At 32.6% G+C, this 21,049-nt stretch overlaps 1 long non-coding RNA gene and 1 other non-coding gene across 2 annotated transcripts; both read left to right on the top strand.

Annotated features, from left to right (window-relative positions):
- The first annotated feature begins 285 nt into the window (after window positions 1-285).
- LOC117690056 (uncharacterized) lies at window positions 286-4,435 on the top strand. Its single transcript, XR_010708532.1, has 2 exons — window positions 286-360; window positions 4,002-4,435. It is a non-coding gene; the product is annotated as an uncharacterized lncRNA (long non-coding RNA).
- Window positions 4,436-8,242: 3,807 nt separating this feature from the next.
- LOC105327216 (uncharacterized) lies at window positions 8,243-10,904 on the top strand. The gene is made up of 2 exons (XR_010708531.1): window positions 8,243-10,133; window positions 10,262-10,904. It is a non-coding gene; the product is annotated as an uncharacterized protein (transcript).
- Window positions 10,905-21,049: the final 10,145 nt, after the last annotated feature.

Raw genomic sequence — 21,049 nt, 5'->3', positions numbered from 1 at the left:
AATAACTCTTTAGCGAAAAGGGAATTCTAAATTTTATGAATTGCTTAAGATAGTGTTTTGTAAAGTACATTAGCCCTGCAAATTTGAGCAAAAACCGTTCAGAAATGAGCAAGATATGAAGCCTCAAAGTTCGCGTCTAGGAAACAAAAAAAAAAAAAGAAAAATAAGAAAAATCTTAACCCGCACAATAATAGAAAGGTCTTCCGTTTCCAACGGAAGACCTTAATTATCTGATTTGCTTTTCCTTGAATTTATCAAAGCAAAAGTGAAAGTAGCTTACGTTACCTGACAAGTTTCCATCAAATTTCATAGTTCTAGAGCAAAAAGGACCCAATTTTGTGGATTCAAACTTATATATAGGTAAGTTCTTATTCTTAATCGTATCTTTTGTACTGTGTTAAGGCACTGTTGTAGAAAATGAACTAATATATGCCAATGTATATGCATAGATAAATATTATATAATATAGTCATATCATAGAATTAGATGTATACCCGAGTACCCAAACTCCGTCACCATAAGCAGAAAACATTCCGCGTTTCTCTGTAAATTATTTTTTGCGGTTTTAACATTTGCAGCCACTAACCTGAAACGTTATAATTTATAAAATTGTTAACAAAAATATTTTTATTATTATTCAAATAAGCCCTCTGAATACGACGCTTATCAAACGTGCTATGATAACTTATGAACCTAACTCCGTCACCCACATGATCTATGATACATCAGGGATTGAAGACACATTAACAATTTAGTTTAAACTTAACTTGTATCTAGGCCAAGTTTTAATAAGTAAAATCGGTGTATACAATTTAAATTGAATTTAATATCATCAAAGTGAAATGATCGCCAGAATAAAATGGGTCGTTGTAACAACAATCACAAAGACCTTTTCAGAATGTATGGGTGCCGTTTGATTTCTGTCCTTACATATTTCAAATATATCATATCAATAATGAATATATTAATGATTATATTATTTATTACATTTTTAATAAATGTAGCATATTCTAAATACCGACATACCGGATATATCTGTAACCCTGTATTAGGCAAATATTACGGCATGAGCGATTTGACGTTATCATCAAGTGTAGTGCATGAACGCTATTGCGGACTGAAAAAAATGTATAAATAACCTCAATAAAAATAAATTACATGTGAAATGTTTAATCTTGACCTCTCTTAAAATGACTGACCACCGTAAATAATCAAATGGGCCCGCATGTCAGAAATATCGTTTTTTTAGTGCACCCATGAAAAAGTGTTAGCTGATTTCACGCAATTATTGTTGCAGAAAATGAACAAGATGTAATTTTGTTAAGTTTGAACACATTCTTAAATCTAACCGTTGTAAATTGTTGACATTTGATTGAAGATTTTTCACATGCAAAAAATGACGTCATAATCGCACTTGATTTCAAACGGCGAGGAGTTTCCCGAAAGTGACGGAGTTAGGGGGCTATGCCAGTCCTTGTTTTATTGCATTACTCTAAAAACAAAATCATGTATATGTAATGTTGAATCACCTTACTGCTTCCGAATTGCATTATACAATTGAAATCAGTTATCAATTTTTACTATTGATTTGATGAGTTAAAGGTATAGCATATAAAATATCTTGGAATCTTATCATTTTTTGTTTAACAATAGATCATCCCCTAGAATGCAGCACGATCGATTCACATTAAAAATGAGATCGTTAACATATATGTTACATTAAAAGTTTAAAATCGAAGATTTCTAAACTTGTCTATTTGTTATAGATAAGTTTAGAAATCTTCGATTTTAAACTTTTAATGTAACATATATAATCGTGTCAAATGTTTATTAGCTGGGCATATCACAAACTAGATCCGCAAATAGATAAATATCACAAACCTTAAAGTATAATAATTGATGAAAATACATACTTTTGAGTTTAAAATATCCGTGATAAGTCTATAAATTGACAGTAAAGCTAACAAACCATATCAAAAGGGCGCACAATATTGCAATTACGTTTGCAGGAATCATCGACACGAATCAATTGGGATTTTATTGTCGATAACCTCGAAATGCTACAGGTTCGAACAAATGCTCAAATATTTCAAGCTGTATTATGTTGAGAGTTGAAGTACATGTCTTTTCCCATCTTTGCTAGCCAAGGGTTTTTGGTAAACTCCGCTCCCCATAAACCCTTGGCACGTCTTATTAAGAAAACTCGGTGATGCGGTGGCGCTATCTAGCGAGTAATGCGCCCCTTGCAAATTTACGAATGAACGGATTATACACGCTACAGCATAAAGAAAAAACTTTAAAAAACAAAACATGTTGACTAGCGAGTATCGGAATGTAATTTACGATACTATTAAATAGAAATTAAGATATAAACTATAGAATTAAGATATAAACTATAGAAAGCAAGGAATATCTTATTTATAAATAGTGCTTGTGCTGGGAGTGAAAAGTAAAAACATAAGCCAATGGGTTAGACCATCGTTAGGGAGACACTGTACTCGAGCACTCTTGTCACAACTTGTTAAATCACTGAATGTTTTACCAAAGGTCACGCCTGTGTTTTTACAAGCGCCTGTTTTATCCGCTGCGATTGGATCAGCTACTCGCAGCTGCAGCCAATTATAAAACGGAGCTTGTCACCGAGTTTTCGTAATGAGATATAGGGAGCGGAGTGGACCGAAAACCCTTGGCTAGCAAAGATCGTCTTATAAAAAGGGCAATGAGGGGCAAACCGATAAATAATTATATTAGAAATGTTAATGCATATATATTTTGTACAGTTATATTAATTGTATTGTGTATGATAATAAACTAGCAATAAGAATGAAAAAAAGTTAGCATTTGGCAGATATCAAGAACGACTCATTAAAATATTCTACAGTTCAACATAATATATATCAACATACATTTAAACAAAAAATATTTTTTTAAATAAAAAAAATAACCAGCAGGATTTGAACCAAAAACACTACATGTTTATATTCACTAATCCACTACGAAACCAGTGAGCCATGCGATACTTTATAAGTAGTATCTAAAACAACATTGTCATCTTTCTGGACTTTGTTTATTATTCTCCAAAATTTTTTTTGTAAAAGTACATTAAACATACTTTATATGTTGAAAAATGTCAACATTACACATTTCAAATTTGTTAAGAGAAGACCCAGAGACAACAAAATCATTTTTAAAAACGTTGTAAATAAGGATTTTGCATCAATTCCGTCGTGTTGCTATATTTAGACCCATACAATGATAAAACCTTTTGCATTTCAAACATTTTTCTACTCAATCCACGTCCAAAAGAAACCAATTAGCGGTTATTAAACAAAGAATGTGCAAAATTAACTGATGGAATTTTCACTCTTCCTGTGCGCCCAAATTCCTGCCGAATCTATACATCTTAAGCGCCCACTTTCTTTGCTTCGGTAGTTACAAGTACTTGTAGCTTTATATAGTCTTTAAAGGGGCATGGTCACGATTTTAGTCAAAAATTATTTTTCCGATTTTAATGTTCACAATGCATCAGTAAGGCATTTTTAAAAGGCAACCAAAATTTGAGTTTCATTCGTTGAGTTATCAGCAAGTTACAGAGCTTGTAAATTCTTTGCTAAGTAAACACAGCTTTTGTTTACATTTTGAATGTTGAAGTGAAAATTCCAATTTAAACTTAATGAATGTGTGAAACGTAAGGAACTGTTTATTTATGCTTAAAATGAATAAGAAGATAGACAATCAGCTTGAAAAAGATTTTTTACTGGTATATTGAACCTATGTAAACAACAACAGGGCACGAGCCTTGTTTACATGACAAAGAATGGTGAGCCCTGTATCTTGCTTATAACTTTACAACTGACCTTCAAATCATTGGATGAGTAGAAACGCTTTCCTAAAGCATTGTTAATAATGAAAACAGAAAAATAGAATTTGACCAACATCGTGACCATGACCCTTTAAATGGAATAATTTCATAACATTAGATCGATCGTGTGTTTTTATAGATTTCGAAATAGATCCTCTAGCTCGGGTTTCGGAGGCCCTGTACGTGGGTCTATGTCGTTATGAATGTATAGGGACACCGACAGAGGTTACCATCAGGAGAGTGTCATTCGACATGGATGAGGTGATAAAGAGACCCTTACAGATATGTAGTGGGACCATTTACATGAAAAGTGGTAGTTACAGAGAAGGTTTCAGGTTCAAGTCATCAGATGTGGATACCATGATCTGGCATACCAAAACTCACATGATTTTTAAATTATCGCAGGCTGTGTTTTGTAATTTTTCAAGAAAAGATATAATACTTATGGAACATTCTGAAACTCCGCCAGGATTCGTTAGATTAACAAAGCTCTTGCATAGTGAAAGACTCGTGCAACGGTTGCCTTTAGTAGTCATACACGGTCAAAAGTTATCAAGTGAAGAGGCAAGAAAATATTATCATCAGTTTTTAAAAAGTACACATAATCGTACAGAAAGGCTGCGAGCTCACGGACCCTGCTCTAGCTACCACATTGGACACATGGAATTTGACAGAGCTTGGTGCGTAGCTTGTCACTATTGGCCACCGGCATCATCCTCCTGGAATGACAGATGCCAACAAAAGGGATGGCCAACCTCAAGTGTCCTTGATGAAATAGTATCTAACGGATGCCATGTGATGTCGGTTGGGAGTAAAATAGAATCAGATGAGAGTGAATATGAGTGGAGACTTTCGTTTTCTGTTGCTGATCTAAAAATTGTTTATTCTATGAATCACACCCAATTCCTGTGCTATGGAGATTTAAAAATCTTTTTAAAAGAAGTGATATCTTCCGAAAACCAGGAATCCTTAATTTGTTCATATTATCTGAAAACCATTATCTTCTGGGAAATTCAAAATAATCCAGGCAGTATATTTTGGTGTCCATCTAATTTACTGTCTTGCTTCTGGATGTGTTTTAAGCGCTTGTGTAAGTGTGTTCTGGATTCTAATTGTCCAAACTTCTTTATACCACAGAACAACATGTTCCAAAACAAAGTTGTCAGTGCTTACCTCGCGAAGCGCTGCTGTCCCAGCTTTATGACTATTATGAGATAGGTTTGGCCTGCCTGCTGCTTAGTCCAACCCTCGGTTCCAGTATAGCACCGGTACTAAGTAATCCATTGTATTTAATACCGTTCTCAATGGGACATGTAATATCATTAGTGCAAGTAGATGAGTGCATCAGAAAAGAATTTTTTCAAATGCATTATATCATTGATTCTATAGAAAAAAGCTTTGTTTTGTTGAAATCAATATTCAAATTATCAGAGTTGCCACTTACTCAGTTTCAAAAAGTTAGATTGCAGTACTCTTCAGCTAAAGTACTAGTTCAGCCGGCCTTTTTTCTGGTGAATCACGTTTCTTGCAAAACAAACAAAATTTTGTACATTCTAGACCGAAAGATAATTAACATGTTTAATCTCTCCGCCAAAATCGGCCCACTGCCTCAATTGCTTTATCTTGGAGTCTATTATTACAGTACAGGTCGTTACAGCAAAGTTCTTAGAATTGCTAAAATTTGCAAAAATAGATTATCTGATCCATTTGCCATCTACAATGAAATTGTTGATAAACACCGATACGTCAAATATTTCGGTAATTTACCTATAGGAGAAAGAATGAAAAAAAGTTATATAGATTTTGTGCTTTTCAATCATAACATTATCTTTCGGACAGATTTTTTTTTAGGACAGTGTACATGTCAAGGAAAAGGTATGGATTTCTTGTTGATTCCTCCATTTGTATTGGTTCACATGTTAAGTGTATTATGTAACTACAGACTAGGTAACCGGTCCTAGTGTCTACAGTCACTGACAGAACTACAGACACTGATGCTCTATGATGACGGGAGTTATGTAGATTCAGATACTAGAGACATCTCGTGGCAGATACTGGGGATCTGTCAGCACGTTGTGGGGGATCTACACGGGGCGTTACAGTCTTATCAAATGTCACTGAGACAGGAACCATTCCATAAAATACAAAGAGCTACGATATATAGATTAACACTCGCTTTGTATCAACTAGTAAGAAATTAGCTGCATGGTTTAATGTGGGGTTTTTTGCAAGTATATTTTTGGTAAAACAGGCTGATAAGGAATGTTTTTCTTTTGCTTACTTTTGAACATATAAGGAAGATGGAACTAATTCATTTTTTGCATGTACAATACATAAATAAATTCAGTTTTTAATATGTTTAACAAACGATAAGAATAAAAATATTGCCTTAAATGTTGGTGGTATCGAATCATAAAAACATAAAAACCCTAGTTATATAAGGTTAGCTTACGTGTGGTGCTCTAAACACTGAACCATTTCAGACACAACAAAGTGACTGTTTTAGTATTATATGTGTCTTTGGCCACATATTTTAAAATTATTGTTTTTTATCGTGTCTTGCCTGCGAAATCATCGAATCTGTGTAAATGACTTCTGTATATTTTATCTCATCTCTGTCTCAGTATGTGGTAGATTTGAACATAAAGAGTACAACAATGGCGTATCTTTTTATACAACATTGGTGTTTCTACTGCTCTAGTGAAGGATACAACTTCCAGAATATTTTCTCTGTTTTATATTTACAAAATGAATATTATGTTATATGCATTTTACTGAATTATTGTAATCATCAAATCAACTGTTAACAAAGCTGAGCTAGATATTGTAAGGTCTTTCAAATAAAGAGTGGTATAAGTCGTTATATTGTTATATAATCTGACATTGTAAATCTGTATCAATATTTTAGGAATTTTTGATGCACACTACTCCTTCAATTGATGCAAGTAAAATAGTAAAAAAAAAATTTGTTTTTGTGCAAGATGAAATCAACTTGTTAAAGGTTTACATACAATCCTCGGAATGTTATTATTAAGCTTAATTTAAATCTTAGATTGTCAAAACCAAAATTCAATTATTATCTCTCTCTCTTTTCTGTGACCGATAAACAATCAACAAACAATTTAAAACCTGTCGAATACACGTGCAACACTACGTGTTGATTATGAAAAAGCAGTTTCTACCTAGCGTAAACAAATAACAAACAAAAAATTAAGAACTATTAAATATCATACTGAAGCTTTAGGATTATAAATTCCTAAGAACTCTCCAGCGGCCAACAAGCATTGACGGTCGCCTTAGTACCATAGTCCGTAGATGGACCATGCATGCATTTTAAACTTCACTGAAGCTTTATTCATAAAATCTAAACCGTAATCCGAGAAACTTCTGGCTGTTACGTCCGCCTCTTAATTGATATTTCAAATTTTTATTGATAAAAGGGGAAGGGGCTTTAGTCGGAAGAATCTCGGATTATCTATCTGTAGCACCAAGGGCCAAAAATTGTTTTAAAAAATGGAAAGACAATGACCTGCACTCCTTTAATAGTCACTTGTCAATGAGTTTGTAATTGATTTACCACTACTTTGACAAGCTTTCTTGCAAAACATTAGGCTACCTTACCAGGCATTTGTGCAAGATACTAAAGAATGCAATTTCCTACATAATCTTATTGAAAAAATAATTTGAATTACTGATATAAACAAATAACAATTGATTTATTTAGTATATCATCAAGCCGTTTAAAATTGAGAATATAATTATAATTTTTAGAGGAACGTGTCGTCTGATCTTAAATTGGAGTTTGTACCGGAGAATGAGGTGAGATTAAATAGCCTTGGCGCTTTTTTTTTGTGTACTCTTCTAAACGATGGTTATGCTTAGAGTGTGTATAATGATAAACAATGCAGTAGTTTAGTTTTCCGGTCAATTAAGCCATATTTCAATGAAAAAGAATGATGTACAATATTGTTTAACAAAAAGGATATCATGTTATTTCGCCTCATATTAAAATTCGCCCCTCACGTTGACGCGGGAATAATTGTATTACGAATTTGACATCCCCATTAATAGAGTCTAAATATAGGTAGTGTTTATGGAAAATCAAAAAATAAACCTGTGTACGTGTTGTTTACTATTACTTTTGTTTACAATCGACGCATAAAATACTGTTGAATTAACCCAAACTAAAAATGAAACCAAACGAACCTTTTCTTAACAATCCCATGATGCATTATTAAATACTTTTTTACTGTAAGACCAAATTTGTTACACCATCCTCCCCCATCCCCCCCCCCCCCCCCCAAAAAAAAAAAAAACCAGAACCCATGGCACTAGCTGCAAGTCTGTATCCCCGGTCTATAAAAAAAGTGGAATGGACGACATGCGAGCTACAGTTCCTTATATGTTATAAACTGCTATTTACGATACACAAAACTTGCTTTAGTTTTTAACGGAATAGTCTTATCAAATTTGAAAAAATATTCATTCCTAAAAAAAATTCCTATAGATATCGACACTATACTTTCTTCTATCACCAGCCCTGTAAAGTCAAGTTGCATAGTTGACGTGAATCAGAACTTTACTTTATTTGAAACATGAGGCAAGTGAACTGACGATATCAGTAGAAAAGTATCTGTAGTTATTGTAGACGTGCAGCGATCGACAGGTGTTCCAGCTTTTTATTGTGGGTGGGTGTTAGTGTTGGATGGATTACAAATATGTCATATAGTGAACATGAAATTTCAGTTCAAATGAGTCAATCGGGTTACCTATTACCGTTAGTCTTCTGTTAACGATTTCACATTTTGAACTTTACCTTTAAGCTAATTAGCACATTAGACATTAAATTTCATAATTTAAGAAAAGGACAGTCATATTATAGATATAATAACATTGTATTAAATTTTAGTCAGTTAAAAAAAAGAATTCTTTAATATCATGATCATGCATTTAATATTTCTCCCTCTCTATAAAGGTAAAGAATAAGATTTTTAAAGATCAGCTACATTTTCACAATATGCGTTTCGCGCCGCCCAGTCGTTTGAATCCCTGACCCATATGCATGAAGTAAGGGGGGAGGGCAAACTGAAAGTAAGGATATGATGTTTTGAAGCCCTTTATTTAAATTCAAAATTTAGATTTAAGGCTTCAGGAACATAATAATCATGTATTCAGTTTGTCCCCCACTATTTATATGGGAGCAAAGAAGAATATTTAAAAGAATTGAATACATGTTCACTATATGACCATATTTGTCCCGCTATGGAGTCTCAAAACCTGACGCGTGGTCATTAATTTCATAAATTTGGTAGCCACATTCCTGTTCATTATAGACTTATGATTAGTTTCTCTGCTGAATGTCCATTTGTAGAGAATTTAGTTTTGTTTAAATTTGCATAATTTTCATACGGTTTTTACCAACTTTTTGTGCCTTGAATCGGTTGGGGTCAGAATTGTCACAATATATGTTTCCCTTTTTCTGTGGATCTATCGAATTTAATTTTAGTCAAGTTACTCCTACTTATTTTAGACAAGGAAAAGCTACCGTATGGCGCACGCGCCGCAAAAAAGGACAAATACGGAAAGAACTAGGTTACCTAAGTGACTTAGGTAGCCTAAGAATGCGCATTACTTAACCGATTTAAGGAAGCTAAAAGCTCAACAAATTGTCGATTGGATCTACGTTAAATTTTAGAAACGATTTGTTTAACTATGTACTGTGTAATCATTATTGTTCGTGAGGGACCGATGTATGTGGCTTTCGTGGGTAACCCTTGCCCACAAATTTTCATTCCCACGAACGTATATACAAGCATTTATTTAATATTTATTTAAATTACTCTCAACTTTCTACTAACGAAATAACGTCCCCATGAACCAGGAAAATTTGTTTGAAAATTGTACTCGCGATTTAATATTACTGCAATTTGATTCAAAACAGTAAAAAGGTATTGAAAATAATTATAGGAAAATTATAGAGATGCTACGAATAGCAAATCTTAGAACGCACATTTTTAACATTATGTTAAAACCAAACTAAACTTTATACGCAGTTATAAAAATTAATGTTGCAAGTTATATGTTTTACTTATTATTTGGTTATTTGATACATTAATGGTTTATTAGCATGATGACAGTGGTGTGTCAGGTGTTGCATTAAAACTTATATAAATAAAGTTAAGAGTGTTTGTACATTACCTGTTTTACGAAGAACCTCTTAAGATGTCGCTGACTTTGCTGTGTATGTTGTTAACTGTTCATCTGTCTTCAGGTAATTGTTAAATTCAGGTAATTGTTAAAGTTGGATTTAAATCTCTTCAAACTTTTTATTAATCCTCATACATATATGTATTCAATATCATATCGACTTGAAAATGTATACACATAATTCTAATGCAGCTACAGATTCATCCAGTTCTCCAAAACGAGTGAGCTTTTCGGCCAATTTAGGATCAAATTCTCTAACACTCGGAAATGGACAAACATTGAAGTTTGAGGCAATCTTGACAAATGATGGGAACGCATATGATGACAGAACGGGAGTGTTTACGTGTCCTGCGGCGGGAACCTACATGTTTGTTGTCGATGCTTTATCTTACCCTGGACTCTGGTTAATTTTGAAAGTCAACAAGAAAACGGTTGCTAAAGTTCACGTGTCTTCTAATTATAAAGACAAACCTTTAGTCCAAATAAGTAGGACAGTCATTGTAAAATTGAAATCTGGGGATCATGTCAAAGTTGAAAATATCGGAAATAACGGATTCATATACTATAAACTTTACTCAGGATTTTCAGGATTTCTCTTGTACTGACTAAAGACAAAATTGTGATTCTTTCTAACCATAACGAAAGCAGTCTCTGACGAATATTAACCCGAACTGTGTATAAATAATGTGACATTGTTTGTGTTGAACCTTTCTAATAAATATGGAGTGGTTAAAGTGATAGTTGAGACCTTGATTTTTTTAAATTATGTTATATTATGCAATAACTAACATTGAAAAAAAAAACCTCAGAATTACATTTGCCCACACTATAAATATATTTTAGAATCTGGTGGTTTTTTTCATTGATGTTTAAAAATTCCAGGAATAAATGTGTAATGTTTTGTACTTAGTACACATTATATCAATAATTCTGGAATGTTTTGTTTAAAGTGTAGATATTAACAATCAATGAAAATGCCAAATAATAAAGAAGTACCTTTTACTGCTATCAACAATGCAACCTCCTTCAACAAAGGGAACCTTTAACACAGGGGATATCAACATGTCCAAAACTCCTCGTCCATAAGTATATCAAACACCTCAACCTTTAACGTTAAGTCGGTTGACCTTCATAATTTAAAACACGATTTACACATATAGATTTTTAAACTAAAAAAATCTTTATGAAATGCATCGTCCACAATGTTTTAGTTGAACAAGCAAAAAAATTATCGGCGGCAATAATAAATCATTGTGTCAAATAAAAGCTGAGGTACTGGGGGTGGATTAATCTTAACACAAAATTAACACATGGTTAAATTCTAATGCAGTTTTGAAAAACTTTTACCCATGTGGTTAATTTTAATATCTAGCTTAATACACAGTGTTAGAGTTAACCATCTTTCAAAGCACCGGGCCCAAGTCTATTATTGGCCAATCTTGGGATTACCGTATATCCGGGTTTTTTTTTCGCTTGTCACAAAATTTGTGAAAATGGTGAAAATCTGTATCATAAATTTGCGTCAGTCAATTTTTGCGATTAAAAAGTTTCTTATAAAAATTGATACAGGATATAATTTCTGCGTATTTACTTATTTGCGATTAAAAAGAAAACACGAAAAAGCAAAAATTACATCCTCGCGAAAATTAGCAGATATACTGTATTTTTGTGTTGAACCCTGAGTGAGTGAGACTCACAAACTATTTCTACGCAACCAACACGCGTTATATATATATTTGAATTTTGCAATAAACTTTTTCTTGTGTGTGAAACGTGTCCGCACCGAAAATGTGAATCCAATTACAGGAAACAATTCAAAATATAATGCATACCATAATGAAAAAATAATATTGAATGTAAAGAAATAACCATACAACTAGTCAGCTACTCACGACATTTAAACAGAATGTACATTCAATGAATAATCAGATAAAAGATAAAGTGTCAATAAATATAAAGAGAAGTCAATTTAAAAATTAGCTGTCAAACTCTGACTGTGCCTCGGATGGGATTATGGCTATGGGATATTTTAAACGTTACAGTTTTTAAAACACTGTCGAACATAAGAAAGTTTCTCTGACAGTAAGCCAAATTTCCGTAAGTGTGCGCAATATTTACTATCTGTCAAGTAGATTAAGTTCCATACTGTGTAAAATAGGCTGTACGTATGAATAGTGTCAAAGGTAAGGCAAGCTACTGACAGACACGTTGATAAAACAGGACTATTAAGAGTGTCGATTGAAGTCATCTTTTCGTTAGTTCTATGGTTGATACAGCGACCTTGTCAGCAAATGCAACTTCCACTGGGTCGCATGCTGACAGACGTTTTTCTCACTATTTGTTAGATCATACTTTATCACCTTATTGTCTACGGACCTTTCCATTTTTTCTCGATTTCTACAAAGAGCGGCGGATGTTACCGATCAGCAGAGAATGCTCATTCCTCAATGACATTTAATCCTGCCTCTGTTTTAGAGGTCCATGTTTGTTCTGCTCCTGTTTTGTATTTTTCCTTTTAACTTTTGATTTTGAACACTGTTATCATTACATCTCATAATAAATAGTACACCTAATTTTTAATTTAAGAACTATTTAAGAGGGTTTCACTAAAATTTCATTGAATCTTTTTAAAATTGATAGCTTATTTTTATATAATTATGGTTCAAGTAATATGAATAACATGTTTTGGTTGTTGCCTGTCAACAGTAAATCATTAAAAAGCAAGAAGATCGATAAAAAGTAGAAAAGCTGGTAAAGCCAAATTCAGTGCTTGAATATCAGATGTACAGGTGTTAAGAAAAAATTCCATTCTATATTAATACTCTATTCAATGTTATTTTCTCCCCGTGTTTTTGTTTCGCCCTTCTTCTCTTGCAAACGGTTTCACCTATTCTTGAATTCTCCCGGAAGTAGTTGTGTTTTAAGAGAGATTATTTGAAACATTGGAGATCGCCTTCTTATGAAATTGCCCGCAGACAACAAGGACGAAAACAAAACGGGGGCGAATTTTTCCCTTTAAACAGCTTTCAAATAACATTTTGATCACCCGTTTTGACGTAAAGCATGATTTAACTTTACAATTTTTGATGATTCATAGTTTGTTGATAGAAAGATAGTGACTGATAGTCGGGCAGTAAAATATTCTGATATTTATAACAAACAGTACGAAGTGTACAAACAAATTGGGAGAAAAGGACAAAAGGCTTATACAAGTTTCTCTTATAGGTTAAAAAATAGATGTGCAAATTAAATTAAAAAACACATAGAAAGCTTATATCAAGAAAAAAAAATGCCGTTTAAAAATGGATTCGTATCAATCAAAACATAAAAGAAAAAATATTACAGTTTGACTTTTGCGTAAGATTTATACATGCAAAATTTATCATTTAGTTAATAACGCAAGACAAAGTTAAATTTAGTGCACTAAAAAGCTTTCTCTCGATAATGAATTTTTGAACTACATAAAAATATATATTAATTATCATTATTACTAAGATTAGAGGAACCAAATAGTAATTTGTTAAAAGTTAGTTAAAACAGGAATTTCCTAACTGAGAAAAATACATACCCTTTTCCTTTTAGCCAGTATCAACCTGAGACTCCAATATCAGCCCGAGGGCCGAAGGCCCGAGGGATGCTATTAGTTATAGAGTGGTCAGGCTGTGATTGGAAAAGAGTATCTATTATTATATTTATTACATACTTATAATAAATTTGAAAAAAAACATCAACTTGAACAAAGTGATTTTAAGTATTATTTTACGGTGCGTCGATTTACCCAAATGGACCCAAATGGAAATCCAAATGGAAACAAATGGACCCAAATGGAAACCAAAATGAAAATTGAATAGCATAATTGAAGATTTTAATTAATAATTTCAATTATATGATGAAGAATCAATAAAAATGAATTCTAAAACGACATTTCTTGTGTTGTTGATATTTGAAAATAAAGCTGTAAAAGTAGAAGACTGATTGAGCAAATTTTAAGCTTGAGACTTATGTAAATATCATTTTATTATTAAAAAAAACTACACAGTCTTCTACTTTTACAGCGTTATTTTAGTTAAGGTTTTTTAGTTCATTACTATTTATAATGGTAGTTTAGTTTTTAGTGTATTATTCAGAACAAATAAGATATGGTATATTATTTCAGAGATTATAAGGAACATTGAATATTTTTTCTTATCGTTTGTTAACCTTTTGAAAAAGCATTTAATGTAACAATTTAACATTTACTAAGAATTGTATCATTCTAAGGTGTGTGAATAAATACAAATGCTGTGTATCACACTTTGTTCACTGAACTAAGTATTTAATTATTATAGCGACATTATGTGTCGATTTATAAATTGTACACGAGCCGTGGACCCTTAACTCAATTTTTCTTGAATATTCGTTAAGTTTTATTTTAATTTCTTTAATTTCTATGAGAGTTGGATTAAGAAACACGTATTATATATATAAAGCTTTCACCAATTTTCTCTATCTAAAATTATGTGAAGTACGATGTCATCATTCAACATATTGCAGTTTTTAATGACCTTTTAATGTTATATGTAATAAGATAATAGTTCATAATATTATTCAGATAGTTATTTGTAATTAGTTCCTAATGAAAAGAGGGTCAAGTACCTTTGACATTTTTTTTTTTACTTTATTTATGAATTTTGGTGCATGTCTAATAAAGAATACAAAGATTTACATTCATAATCTGATAATCAGAAGCGTACATTTACATACGTTAACGAGCAACAATTGTTCCGATGTGTCTCGTAATGTCTACCCAAAACACTCGCTATTAAACGACACTGGAATTTCTTCATCCCTGTATTCAAAGTTGTTGTCTTACGTAAATGAACACCATCTCTGTCTTAATGTTGGGGAAAGTGGATGTCTGGAAAACTCAGGTAGCGTTGTCCAAATATTTTTTTATTTAAATCATGAAACTATAATTGATAAGGCTACATTATCAAATTCATTTTCCATTTGGTCAGAAATTGCTGTTTTATGTTTTCTTAGATTTTTTTTCAATTAAAAAAACTTATTGTGTTTAAAAAAATTTTTAAAATAAAATCTTCAATTATGCCATTCAATTTTCATTTGGGTCTATTTTGGGTCATTTTACGTTCCATTTGGGTCTATTTGGGTAAATCGACGCACCCGACATTTACCGGTCCAGGGCTCACGATGGGATTTTGCCTATGACAACAGCAGTATTGCAACTAGTCGAGAAACATTCGCACTAATCTTTTAAAATCTCACATCAAACTCACGCTACTTACATCCTTAAATTCCGATAAAATTCCTTAAATACTCTCCAAACTGAACTTTTATTCTGCAGCCACATCAACTTCTGACCAGACCGGCCATTGTGATAGAAAATGTTAAACTCAATTTCATTGGTTAATATTCCTGATGGTCCAATTAGAATCAGACTGTCTCGAAGACGTCAAAATAAACATGTATCATACACCAGGTAAATGGGTAGATGTACCGGTATATGTAAAATATACACATGTGATACTGATCATATTGAAGTAAGATTAAGAAATGAAAGTAAAACATTTCATTTGATTTTTTAATAAAACATTCCATGTTCAAAGAGAAGGTACGAGTAATTTATTCAGACACCAGGGGTGGTAGAAGGTTGATAAGAGCAGCACACAAAGAATACTTGGTCAGCAAAGTCGCTTATTGCTAAAGGCATAATACCCTGTAAAATTCTGAAATTCTTTATCTATTCCATCTTGCGTTCTACATGAATTCTTGCAGAAGCTATTATACGAGTAGTTTCTACTTCACTCCTATTAAACTGGAGTTCTGATTTAAAAGGCGGACAATAAAGTTTAACACCTTTACATTTCAAATCATAAGCTTGTGAATAAAACCTTTGTCAACCATGACTGCATCTCTTTTCTTAAGAAAAGGAATCAAACTAGAATTTCTAGTAATTTTAACATCAGACGCTGATCCTGGCCAAAGGTTTGAAATAAAAACTACAACCCCTGTCATACTAACTCCAACCAATTCTTTGAATGTGTTGTGTGATTTGTAATTAGAAAAAGTCAGGGACTTGTTTTCTAAAGAAGATGGACTTAAGATAAAAATCTCAGTGCAGTCTAAAACTACACGTGTGTCTGAAAAATTTGTGAAACATTTAGGAACAAGTAGCTTCAAAACTCCAAGCTCCTGCAAAAAAAAAAACAAGAAATTGCATGCATTCATACATAAAAAGTATCCAGGAATTGAAAATTTTTGACACAGCACTTGAAGACAGTTTAAAACGGAATCTTTCAACAGTAATCCTAATCTAAGTCTCATCATCACTAACAAAAATTCATCTACCCTTCTCATTTTTCTTTTACGGCCTAATCTATTGTTATTCATTGTTCCCAAAACCTCTGTTGACAACTTGTCTGCTCCTTGTTCCATTAGCGAATTAAATACTGCGAAAAAAGTGTCACTGTCAGTCATTGCTGTGTAAAACATCATCAACTCATTAGAATGTTGAATGGACTCAATCATTATCTCCTGTAGGTTGGTATCTATTACGGACTGTGAAAAGGTTTGGGTCTCTTTGGACATATTTCCTGATCAACTGGGTTCTTCATGTGCTGTCAAATCCACCAATTCATTAGCAGAGTACCTACAAATTTAATATAAAACAGTTTCAGCAGTTCAGTCCATTAACTAGGTGATCTAAAAAAATCACATTATATGTCCAATCAAATAAAAAATACCCAGGAGGTATTCTGATACAGTAAACATTCTTCTAAATGTAAAACAACTCACTGTAATTAATAAATTAAGAAGGGAAGGGGGTGGTGCATGAGCCCAATACTATTAACTAAAATAGTTGCCGATAACCTGATAACCACTTCATATAAACAATAAATATGTGTTTATGTTTCTCATACATCATAATGATTATGGTTGTCAACCTATGAATCCATTATTTTTTCAAATATTAGATAGCAACTGAATGCTACATGTACAGTGTAGTACTCAAGAATGGTGTTTCAATATCCCTGCTTTATCTGTAGTATTAATTGAACTGTCTGCACGTTCCTGGTCCCTGCCTATTCTCTTGGGTGGATCCCTTCTTACGAGCAAATTTTTTGTTTTTGAGGCAAGTTTTCGCTCGGTATTTTATTACTGTCTTGGGAAGTTGGCCCGACGACGTCTTTGAAATGATCTAGCTGAGCACACACGAGTATAACTACTTGGCTTCCAGTTTTTTCTACTGATCAAGCGAATCCACGCACGTCTTGTGTACACTTCTTTAGGAAGTTTATGTAAAGTTACATGCCTTCCAAATGAACCAACCCTGCCACTAAAATTGTGACATTTTGTAACACAACAATAATATTTTCCCATGTTTTTCTTCGCTTCGTAACCAAACTGGAAGTTTATATGCCGTCCCGCAGGAAAGGAGTCACATTTTAAAAATTATAAATTTTATTTACAGTGTTACCAACCAAATTTAAACCCAGACTTACACTTCCAGTGGAGATTATTGAGGGTAAACCGATAACTGAACCCATCCTCTGTCATTTGAATGTGGGATACCCCCCGGCCGAGTACCTGTGGATGTTCAAAAGCAGGGGTCAGACCTCGTTCATCAACCACTAAAATTGTGACATTTTGTAACACAACAATAATATTTTCCCATGTTTTTCTTCGCTTCGTAACCAAACTGGAAGTTTATATGCCGTCCCGCAGGAACAATAACTCTTACAAGCAAACAATACGAAAATCCGGAATAGAATTGTAGCCCTCTCAAGTTAACATCAGATAAACAATCGGAGAGGGCTCTCTCTCTCTCTCTCTCTCTCTCTCTCTCTCTCTCTCTCTCTCTCTCTCTCTCTCTCTCTCATAACCCCTGACTATCCTCTCAGTGAAAACAATTAGATACAAAATATATTAGAAAGTACATCAGTTTTTTAACATTATTATATAACTTTTGCAAATACCTGAGAGAAAATTTTGAATTTGTTAAAATAAATATTAATGAGGTACTAGCCATAATTTGAATATAAATAACAGTAACTCACCTATACATATTCATAAACGATTAAAGCGATAAAATCGTTTGGTCAACATTGAATAATTTCGATTTTAAAGTATTTCCAAGACTGCATGGAAATATCTTTTATAAAAGATGATGGTGTTTAAAAAGTGATCATGGAAAAGATACATACAAATTAAAAAAAAGTAAATAATTCCACAAAAATAAAGTAATAATTTTTCGATAGAAAGTGATGGAAATTGATAGCCATTGATATAAGGTGTTATGGGTAATTTTATGTTCAAGAGTGATATCAATAAACTGTAGTACACTGAACCAAAGTTCTAAGTCATCACCCAATATAATACCTTTTCTATATGAAACAAACACGTTTGTGTTGCCGTTAGGGTTACTGATTTCCTTTTATTTTCCAAGTAGTTAAGAATAATGTAGCTCTCTTGGTCCTCTGGTTGCGAGCCGAGGCAATTGCCTTTCGGTTTTGTTGAATTTTGTTTTAGGTGTAATAAAGAGCAGGCTCTCAATAAGTACAATCAGTCTAAAAACAATCCAGAGATCAAAATGTCAACAGTTCAGGCTCTACACTAAATGGTTATTATGACAATTTTAAGTGTTTTCCTTTTGGAACTTTTACTAAAGACTGATTTCATTTGCCAAAAAGTTGATATTCAAATGAACCACACGCAGAAAAAAACTAATTTCTTTTTTGACAGATTTCATGACAGATAATTGCTATCAATCGATGTTGTCTTATTTTATCTGTGATAATAATGAGGCGACATAGTGGGTACAAAATGTTCAAAAGTTCACATTTTTTGTTGTTGAAATTTTCAAATTATTCTATCTATCAGAGTAAACAATTGACTTTTTAAGGATTATATTCTTAATGGTACATGGATATTCATTCAACAACAATAATCTCTCTTTTCTCTTCTCTTTTACTCTCTCGCCCTTCTCTCTCTCTCCCGCTCTCACTCACTCTTTCTCACTCAATTGTTCGTTTTTTTTGTGTTTTTGTATGTCAATATCTCTATATAAGCATTACTTATGAATAATAGCTTCAGAATGTAATTTAATTCATCAAAACAATAGATTTATTTTTTTCGGAAAAGTATGTAATTCGTTGCAATAAACATTATTTTTTTTAAGTTCATGTTTTCTTCCGCACAATAAAGACTTAATTAATATTTCTTATTAATCTCTATCAAAACGCCATGCACATTTTCCAAACTACTTAAGTTTGGCACATGAGCAGTAACAAAATATACCCGTTATCTCATAAGAACTTCCATAAATGCTATTCAAATATAAAGCTAATTTAAAAAATGAGAGATATATTTTAAAAATCACCTTCAATTATAAACTCTTAACTAAAAACAGGTGCTTCTTAAATATCATGCACGGAATTTTTTTGGTCAAAAGGTAAAGGTGAAACTCAAAACATAAGGTTCAATAGAAGATATATCTATTATCTAACAGTTAAAAAACTGAGGTACATAAATACACAAAAGACAGGTTTTATGCTGTCCTCTGTAATCATACCACTGTACATACATTAAACAATAGAGAGATTGGTAGCGCTGAAAAAAAATAAGAAGACGTTATATTTGTATTATTATTCTCTGAACATGTTTGCATATTGATTAACTGTACCATATTCATACTATCATAAATTCAGCATCAAGAAAGATAACTCCCATTTCAAAATATTATAATTATTTTATATCTACTTGAATAATATATATATGACAAAAACGTGATTTTCATCACACTAGATGAAAATCCGTAAATGTTATATTGCATGCAGTTTTCATTTTTAACGAAATAATGTTTGGTTATATGATCTGTTAATGCAGTTTTAGCATGTTGAAAAAGATGAGACAGATGCTGTATCAGTACTTATATAAACTGACTAAGGACGGATATAATCATACAGAGGACAGCTCCTCGATACGTGTATATGTATAAAGTTAGAAGAAAATGTCACATACTCTGCTTGCTATATCGCTCATTTTGCTTGGTCTTACGATCGGCGGGAACAGTTTACAAACAGACATAGAGACAAAGGTTGATTTGTTGAAGTCGCTAATCTACGACAACACCAAAGCCACAGTAACCCTGGATTCTGCAGCTCTAAAACAGCTTATTCAATTTTCATCAGGTAATTTATGGAACAATTTCATTCCTTTAAGTCACATTTTTAATTCTTTGATACCTATGTATAATCAAAAATATTTTAAATGTTAATTGTGTACAGTTTATTTTGATATGGCTACAGGTTCATCAAACTTTCGACAAAGAGTCAGCTTTTCTGTCTACGTAAGAAGAAAACCTCTTATGCTTGGAGCTGGACAAACAGTAAAATATGACGCAGTCATGACAAATGACGGGAACGGATATGACGACAGAACGGGAGTGTTCACGTGTCCTGTGGCTGGAACTTACATGTTTGTTGTCGATTCTTTATCCAAAACTGGGATCTACATGCATCTGAAATTAAACAGGAAAACCGTGGGTACACTGTATGTGTCAACTGCATATCAGAAAAACCCCTTAATCCAAATAAGCAGAACTGTCGTTTTGAAGTTACAGATGGGAGACCATGTCAAGGTTGAAAATAATGGAGGAAATGGTTACATATTCAATGACCTATCCTCGGGATTTAATGGAGTCCTCTTATACTGACGTATATAATCACTCTTTGTTATAAAATTTCTAATCAGAATAAAAATACCAAAGCAGGGTTACAGATTTTGTCATCAATAACAATGTAATAAGAACAATTGCAATTTAATGCGTATTATTAAAAAAGCAAAATTTAATATTAAACCATGGAAATGCCAAAGATACAACAACCGATAGTACAACAGATCTTAGAATGTTTTTATTTGTCGAGTAAACAAGCGATTTTTTCCCATTTAATTTTTTTTTGCTTAATTTCTAAAAAAATA

This window comes from Magallana gigas, chromosome 8 (assembly GCF_963853765.1).
Source record: "Magallana gigas chromosome 8, xbMagGiga1.1, whole genome shotgun sequence".
Classification (NCBI taxonomy): Eukaryota; Metazoa; Mollusca; class Bivalvia; order Ostreida; family Ostreidae; genus Magallana; species Magallana gigas.
Note: the sequence above shows the minus strand (reverse complement) of the source record. Positions and strands in the feature narration are given on the sequence as shown.